General features: G+C 45.7%; 1 non-coding gene across 1 annotated transcript; it reads right to left on the minus strand.

Annotated features, from left to right (window-relative positions):
- Window positions 1-2601: 2601 nt before the first annotated feature.
- On the minus strand, window positions 2602-2759 carry LOC127679541 (U1 spliceosomal RNA). Its single transcript, XR_007976840.1, has one exon. It is a non-coding gene; the product is annotated as a U1 spliceosomal RNA (small nuclear RNA).
- Between the last annotated feature and the right edge of the window lie 6075 nt (window positions 2760-8834).

Below are 8834 nucleotides of genomic sequence, written 5' to 3' on the forward strand. Positions count from 1 at the left end.
AAAATAATTTTTATGGTTGGGGGTGGGTGTCACCACAACACAAGGAATCGTATTAAGGGGTCTCAGTATCAGGAAGGCTGAGACCCACTGCTCTAGGTTCTCAGTTAGCCATGTTGGGGTTGTCTCCCCAGGATCAGGAAGATCACCAGAGGTCAAAACACGGTGGACAAAACCACGTGGTCCATATAAAGATACATGCACAAGGTCATTCTTCATAGAGTCTCTAATACCAGAGGCCAGAACCAGTGATGGTACAAGTTGCTATCAACTAGACAAAATCTAGGCTCAGCTGAGGTGGGCCTCGCACACGCCTGGGAGGGATTTGGGTGGGGTCGGGGAAATGAAAAGGAAGAGGTAGTGAGCTGAGCGTCAGTATGGTGGCTGCCTGCTCTTCATTGTGGGTGTGGTGTGCCATGCTGTTCAAGTTCCAATCGCCTTTCTGCACACCGACTTTCCCTCAGTGGTGGACTGTAACCTGGAACTGTGAGTCAAATAAACCATTCCTCTTTAAGCTGCTTCGGTTGGAGTAGTTTACCACAGCAACAGGAAAAGAGACTGATGCAGAAAGCAAGGAAACTATGGGCATTTGTGGAGCTGCTTAAGTAAATTGTGACATATCAAAACCATCGGGTGTTATGTAACCATGGGAAATAATATATTCTTAAGTACATTGATTTACAACTATTTTTTTTTAATTCTGAAAGAAAAAAATCATAAGATTGTTACCACATTGGAACACAGTATTTGGGGTAGCTGACAGCTATGTGGCCTGAGACATTGCCACTCATATTTGGATCCAGAATAAACTATGCCTTATTTTCCTTGAGATGAGAGATATATTTCTGCACTGACAGTATTTGTCACCCAATACGGGGCTTCTAGCAGATGTACTTTGATCAGAGGAGTCATTAGATTAGTCTCAGATGGCCACAAAGACTGCTGTGGGAAGTGTTCAGCATTGCTTCCTTGAGTGGATGCTGGTGAGTTCTCTCTGCGGGTCAGACCCTCACTGGTCAGTCCGTAGCCCATTGCTTTATTCTGGATGGGCTTTTGGATCATATTTTGTTTTGATATATTTTGTTTTTAGAGCATTTGGTTTATTTTTGTTTTTTTTAGAGTTTATTTATTCGCTAGCATTCAATCTTCTGTTAAACCTTCAAAATAGAATTCTGCATTTAATAAAATTAAAATTATGTATATGTGCATGTTTCTTTGTATGTGTGCATGCAAGTGGCCAGGAGAGGGAGTCAGATGGCCTGGAGCTGAGGTTCAGGCAGTATGGGCTGCCCGCTGTGGCCGCTGGGGTCTGACCTCCGGGAGAACAGCTAGTGCTTTTAATCACTAGGCCACCTCTCCAGCTCCACAGGGAAAAATTAGCTTTTTCCCCCTATAGCTTCTCATGCCTTTATTTTATAGCTTTGTGTTGTCTTTATTTTAGTAATTCTATGATCACGTGACCATAAAGAGGCTGAAGATGCATTTTTCCGCTCCCTCCCAACAGGGTGGGAATGTCAAAACAGCCCACGTCTATAATTGACTCGTAGGGAAACCCAATGACATAGATCATTTCTGGGTTGGAAAGAGCATTATTGGCCCAGTTGGGCAGAGACACACAGGGTCGGTCACCCAGTGTCTTGTTCCCTTCATGTTTCAGTAAGCATGAAGGACAAGTCTGAGACACAGAGGGAGAAGCTGGCCTCCGGATAAAATCTGGGGAGGCTGCTTCTGACAGCAGCCTGTAAGCCAGAGCCCTCTGTAACACAGAGAAGCTTTAGATTTTCAGGAGGAAATAAAATATAGAGATTTAAGGAAAGACTGTTTGGAGCAGAGCTACCATTTCTTATCCTGACTGGTTTTGTGTTTGATGATTATGTTATTTCAATTTTCAAGTATTTGGAGAATGGGAAAATGTAGCTGAAGATCCGCCCTGGCTTACACCTGCCTCAGCAGGAACAAACCACATCCTAAATTGGGGTTTTGCATGCTACACTAAATTCTTAGGTAATAGAAGGTATGGGTTTTGTTTTGTTTTATTGTTTCTTTGTTTGTTTGTTGAGACAGGGTCTCTCTGTGTAGCCTGGTTGTCCAGGAACTTACTGTGTAGACAAGACTGGCCTCAAATTCACTGAGACACTCATGTCTCTGCCTCTCAAATGCTGGGCTTAAAGGTATCTGCTACCACACCCAGCAAGTAATAGAATTTAAAGATGAAGAATAGGCATTCTTTCAGTGGAATTTAAAAGCATCTAAAAATTATGAAATGATAATTTACTAGTATATAATAGTAATATATAGTAATTGTGTGTGTGTGTGTGTTAAAAACACACGTTAAAAATAAAATAAATAAATTGCTCAGCCAGTAAGCCTGCTGCCAATCTTGATAACAGTTCAGTGCCCAGGACCCATATGGTGGAGCAGAACAGCAGAGCCAACTCTAACTAGTTGTCCTTTGACCTCCACATGGCACACACACACACACACACACACACACACACACACACACACCACACACAGCATGCACACAGTTTTAAAAATAAATATAAAATTAAATTAAAATCTAGATGTTGTGTCAGAACTATAAACTCAGAGAAAATTAATTTTTATGGAAAAATGCTATATCCCCACTACCACAAATTATGCAGTTGAGTTTTTTGCATTTGGGGAAATTGCAGGAGTCAGCATATCAGAGTGTAATGGGTAAGCCTTACTCTGGGAAGACATCCTTCTTGATCATGGTATCTTCCCTGCAGGGTAAATATAAAAATTAACTTTCTGGCCCTCCGCCTTTCATCTATCTTCTCTGACTTTGCCTCTTCCTCCTTGCCTCCAAGAACACAATTCTGTTACAAAGGAAAAGACGGCTTTAGGATACAGCCTGGATGGGAAGAGGCCCCTCACTATGTAAGGTGTTCAAATGCAAGGGGCGGCACATCCCTTGAGTCCCACTCAGCGTTTGCACAGTGGAGGCAGCTGGATGTCTGTGAGTGGAAGGCCGGCAGCCTGTTTCACATAATGAGATCCAGGCCAGCTGGGGTCATAGTGAGACACCACCGAAAAAGAAATGAGGGGGGGGGAGGGCGGGGAAGGAAGGAAGGAAGGGAGGGAGGGAGGGAGAGAGGGAGGGAGGGAGGGAGGGAGAGAAGAAAGGAAGGAAGGAAGAAAGGAAGGAAGGAAGGAAGGAAGGAAGGAAGGAAGGAAGGAAGGAAGGAAGGAAGGGAGGGAGGGAGGGAGGGAGGAAGGAAACCAGCTTGTAAGGTTGTCTCCCTCTCTGCATCTTAACTCTTAAACAGAGAAAGCCTTTGGCTAGAAGTGTAGCTCAGTACTAGAGCATCTGCCTGGCACACTCAAGCCCCTGATATAAAGCACACAGCTTTAATACCAGTCCTCAGGAGGCAGAGGCAGGCAGAGCCCTGTGAGCTCTGGGCCACCTAGCAAGTTACAGGCCAGTCAAGGCTACATAGTGAGACCCTGTCAGGAAAAAAATATTAATAAAAACAGGAAAAGCTATTGTTCTATGTACAGAATAAGTCTTAACTTTGGACTTTTCCCCTTCCTGAGAATTTGTGTTGCATCTCAAATATAAATGGAAGTTTTCTACTTCACTTTTGCTAAAAAAACATTCACTCTGGTTTGAGCTCACTGTTTCCTTGGGCCATTTTGAGTCTAAAACAGCAAGGGGGAAACTGAATCTGTCCCCCCAAAGACAAGACTTTTACATTCGTTACTTTATGTGTGGTACAATTATTATTGTTGGCATGAATAATTTAAATATGTGTATATGTGAATATAAATATGTTTAGGATGATTTGGGACTGTTTGGACTTCGACTACGTCTTTTGAAAAACAGGTTTCTCCACAGTCCTTATCTTGGTCAAGTCTAGAGTGGTCATCTTTAAGAAAAAGAAGCTGTTGGGGCTGACTGACAATGGTTCACAAGTAAAGAGCTCCCATATAGCTCGGCCACATGAGTTCAGTGCCCAGAGCCCTCGAAAAACTAGGGGAACTGGGGGCTGGAGAGATGGCTCAGCAGTTAAGATCACTGACTGTTCCTCCAGGGGTCCTGAGTTTCCATTCCCAGCAACCACATGTTGCCTCACAACCATCTGTAATAGAATCAGAAACCCTCTTCTGGTGTGTCTGAAGACGGTTATAGTGTACTGACATAAACCAAGTAAATAAATCTTAAAAAAAAGAAAGTAGGAGAACTGGCTCCACGAGAGTTACCCTCTGAGGTTGAGGAGAAGGCTTAAAGGTTTGTATTACTCCTGCAGAGGATCTGAGTGTGGTTCCTCGGACCCTGGTAATGCAGTTAATGACCAAATTGATGCTATTTCTGGATCTGATGAAGTTACGGCTTAGGTTAGTATGTTTTTATGGTGATAATGTTTTCATTAGGACCTCCTACCTTACTGGAACCAAGTGATTTTTTATTTTTATTTTTTACGTTATTTATTCAGTCTGCACACATCGGGGGCTTGCTCACATCGTGGTCTGCATACGGAGGTCAGGCAACGACTGAAGCTGGTTCTCACCTATGGAGCTGGGAGAGAAAAGCCAGGTATCAGGCTTGCCGGCAAGGACCAATGCTTGCTAAGCCTTCTTCCCAGCCCATTTGAACCAAGTCTTATTTAAAAGTATTCAAGTTTCTCACTATCTTCATAAAATAACTCCTTCATTATCCAATATAATTTGGCCTTTAAAATTCAGCATTTAAATTGATAAATATTTACTTTAAAGTTTCCAAAAAGAAGCTCTATTTTGGGATACCTCTATTATTTATTTATTTATTTATTTATTTATTTAGTTATTGGAGTTTTTTTGGAGACAGATTCTCTGCATAGCCCTAGCTGTCCTGGAAGTCACTCTGTAGACCATGTTGTCCTGGAACTCACTCTGTAGACCAGGCTGGCCTCCAACTCACAAATCCTCCTGCCTCTGCCTCCCAAGTGCTGGGATTAAAGGTGTGTACCTCACTGCCCGGCAGGGTGCCTCTATTTTAAATCCAAACTCTTAAAGCCACAACCAAACCCCTTTGACTGGAAAAAAAAAAAAAAAAAAAAAAAAAAAAAAAAAAAAAAAAAAAAAACAGTGTGGAGGCTGTTTCTCTGACTTCACTCTAAGTCGGGCTTTCCTAGAGAGAACCTGGTAGAGACTGGGAAGCTCATAGGCACCTTTTCTTCACACAGGAAGCTGAAGCTGGAGGAATAATTCTAAGGACATCAACCATCTCTCTGGACAGGCTGGTTTTGTGTGTCAACTTGACACAGGCTGGAGTTATCACAGAGAAAGGAGTCCCCCTTGAGGAAATGCCTCCATGAGATCCAGCTGTGGGGCATTTTCTCCATTAGTGATCAAGCCAGGAGGGCCCCTGATGAGTGGTGCCATCCCTGGGCTGATGGTCTTGGGTTCTATAAGAAACCAAGCTGAGCAAGCCAGGGGAAGCAAGCCAGTAGAAACATCCCTCCATGGCCTCTGCATCAGCTCCTGCTTCCTGACCTGCCTGAGTTCCAGTCCTGACTTCCTTTGGTGATGAACTGCAGTGTAGAAGTGTAAGCTCAGTAAACCCTTTCCTCCCCAACTTGCTTCTTGGTCATGATGTTTGTGCAGGAATAGAAACCCTGACTAAGACACCCTCCCCACAGAAGCTGTAGCTCTACCTCTAGGTTTGGCCTACCTCCTCTGGGGGTTCCAAGGGAGCTTCTCCACAGCCCTGCGGTGAGTGCTATGGAGTTGTCACCTCCCATTCCTCAAGTGGATTCAGGCAAATTCGCCTTGAGCCTGACTTTGCTGATCAATATATTTGCTCGGAGCATCCATTTTGGACCTTGCAGTGAGGATGAAAGATGCTGACGGCCCTGAAACCATGTCCACAAACTCAGCATGAGCCCAGTATAAACGTGGTTAATGACATCTTCTGCTTTGACAAAGAAGGCTGCTCCCTTACCACAAGATTGCTGGGCAGCAGGCAGGCAGGCTCCACCTCATACACCAACGGCAAGTGTCTGGAACGGTTGAACGAGGAAGTGTCTGCGGGTGGGACAGAGGGAGCGTGGGGATGGTCTTACTGAGACCCCTCCCAGAACTTGCTCATATTACAAAGACATCGCCTTATGCAGGTCACACATGAAGAGAACATGATTCACTGTTCCCCCAGTGACATCAGATACGGGGAGGGGGTAGGGAGGGGAGGGGGAGAGGGGAGGGGGAGAGCTTCTCCCAGTGTCCTGGACTTCTTACACAGACAGGAGACTAACCTAGTAATACTAGTAATACCTCCAGGATGAACCGCCTTCCCAGGATGAACTCTGGCTGTTTACCCCTGAGGGTAAGTTCTCGCTACTGAGGAGAGTTTATCCCTGAGGGCTATCGGTCAATAGCCCTTAAGGTGGGCATCACCCTGGCTGGTTCTTCTTTCCCCTTTCCTGTGAATTCACCCAGGGCACTGGGGGCAAAGAGCAGCAGAAACCATTCTTCTAAGTCTCTCACATCCCCTTATCCCCAGTGACCTCCAAGTCTTTACACCAGCCATTTCATCAGGAGCTTGCCAACAACTGCAATCTGGGCTTTCTCATTCCCCAGTTCATATGTAAAGAGACTGGGGCGGGAGGGGTATCCAATACACCCTGACTCTTGCCTTTTACCTGTGTCTCCAGCACTGCTTCCATAGGGGCGGAGGGCTACAGGGGTGACAGAGGTGGTATCAGTCCCAGGAGATGCAGGATCAGCAGCCCTCCCTCCCTATGTGAGCATCATATAACTCCTCACTCTTTCTTTGTCCTGGAGAAGCCAGGATCACTTTGAGAAACTGATCTTCGTCTTTCTCCTTGGTGTTACAGTCCTGTGCAGCTCAACCTGCTCAAGCTCCCACCCTCAACCCTGAAAGCACACAGATCCTAGTTAAGACCCAGTATCACCAAGAGGCTCAAAATTCAAGTTGTTCTGTAGCAGGTCCCTGGGAACACATATGGGCCCTGTCCTGATCTGAGATGCAGCACTCCAACCTGTGTATGCTCCTGAAATGTCTAGGTACCCAGAACCCTGTTCTGGGGTCTCCCATGGAGACCTATTAACACTGCATTATTTTTAGGTGTCTGCTGTATCCAAGTATACTCCCAAGTTGGACAAAGACAGAAAGATCTTTGCCGGGAGAACGGAAGAGACCACAAACAGCTCTGTAGAGGGTCCTTAACCTCTGCTAATTAGCTGATTCCCCACAGAGTGGGAAGATGTATGAGGTACCTGGGCGGGGCTGCATCGAGTTTCTGCCCAGATCTGCAGAAGGAGGGGAAGGGCCGCTTGCCTTTCCAGACATTGCTCTCCGAACGTTCTTCTTTTGGCGTCTGGGCACAGGATGTGGGTGGGCATTTTACTCGATGAGATACTCCTAGCACGGTCACAACAAGCAGGGTAACTGCTACTGTTGTTAGTGACTGCTGTTTGCACGGCCTATCCTCTGGTGGACGTGAACACGCAGAGGCAAACAGTTCTTCCGAGAGCCTGTCTCCTTCTGTGGGACTTTCTCCAGTGGCTGGGTGCCAGCGGCACCCACACACAGCTGCAGGGCTAGCGAGCCAGACTCCCAATTGGTCAGTGTTGGCAGCTGTCCGAGGGTTCAAAGGTATGTGATTCCCCGTGCTGGTACTTTCAAGCCTAATGTCCCTTTAATAGCTCTTGTCAAATTGCCGTGACTCTCCCTGGAGATTTTCGTGGCTATGGACAACAGCCATTATCGGACCTCCAGGGGAATGGAGATAGATGTCTTTGGATTCTGGATTCTGGGAAAGAGAGTTATAAAAGCGCGTGGAACTGATCCACACCAGCTGTGTGTGAGCAGCTCTGCAGCAGGCCAAGATACAGAGCCCAGTCACGGTGAAGAACATCTCTACACCAATGTATTCTGAGCTCAAATCCTTCTTATATGCTCATGCATATGCACACACACACACACACACACACACACACACTAGAGAGAGAGAGAGAGAGGTGCAAAAATTAAAAACAAATAGCTATAAGTGGTTTCTTTTGACGTAAAGGAGGGGAAGGTGAGGGAAGAGGCTGGCCAAGCAAAGAGCTTAATTTTCAAGTTGAGAAATATAATAAAAAATTTAAATTAATTACATAAGGGAAGCTTTCAAAGGCTTTGCCATCCAAAAAGCATGACATTGAAAATGTTCTTCCTGAGGCTAAGGGTTGCAGCACAGATGGTAATGTTTGCTTAGCATGCACGAGGCCCTGGGCTCCATCCCCAGCACCAAATAAGCCAGGTGTGCTGGAGTATGCTCAGGATCTCTTATGGGAGGGTCAGAAGTTCAAGGTCATTCTTAGTCTTACCTTGGATGTGACAGATCTGGTCTCAAACAAACAGGAAGTGCCCTTGCTTTTCTTACTATCTAATTTGGAAGAGAAACCCCTTTAACCTGCAATCCTTTAGTAAGAAGTGGTTTTCATGTTCCTTAAAAAGCTCATAGATGGTGGATCCGATCTGGTCTATGTGGGGAAAAAGATCTTGGGAGACATAGGCTCCACCCTCTTCTCTCTGTGCGATTACACAGGCAGTGGAGGCTTGCCCCCTCAAGGCCTGTCACCAGGCTTGAGGACAAAGTGCTCTAGAGATTGGAAAGATGAAGGGCTTTAAGCCAGGCAGCCCTACTCAGCCAGGTTTTATATAATGCAAGTCCTGTCCCTCTCTGCATATATCACCAGGTCCTTGTCCTTGGGTAGTTCCTTTCATGCCAGACTACACTAAGCCCCGCCCACAGACACTGCCCCTGGGAGGGATTTGAGAGGGGGTTTCAGACCCCTTCTAACTGGAAGTTTCTTTTGACTTGAAGGCA

Source organism: Apodemus sylvaticus, chromosome 2, assembly GCF_947179515.1.
Source record: "Apodemus sylvaticus chromosome 2, mApoSyl1.1, whole genome shotgun sequence".
Classification (NCBI taxonomy): domain Eukaryota; kingdom Metazoa; phylum Chordata; class Mammalia; order Rodentia; family Muridae; genus Apodemus; species Apodemus sylvaticus.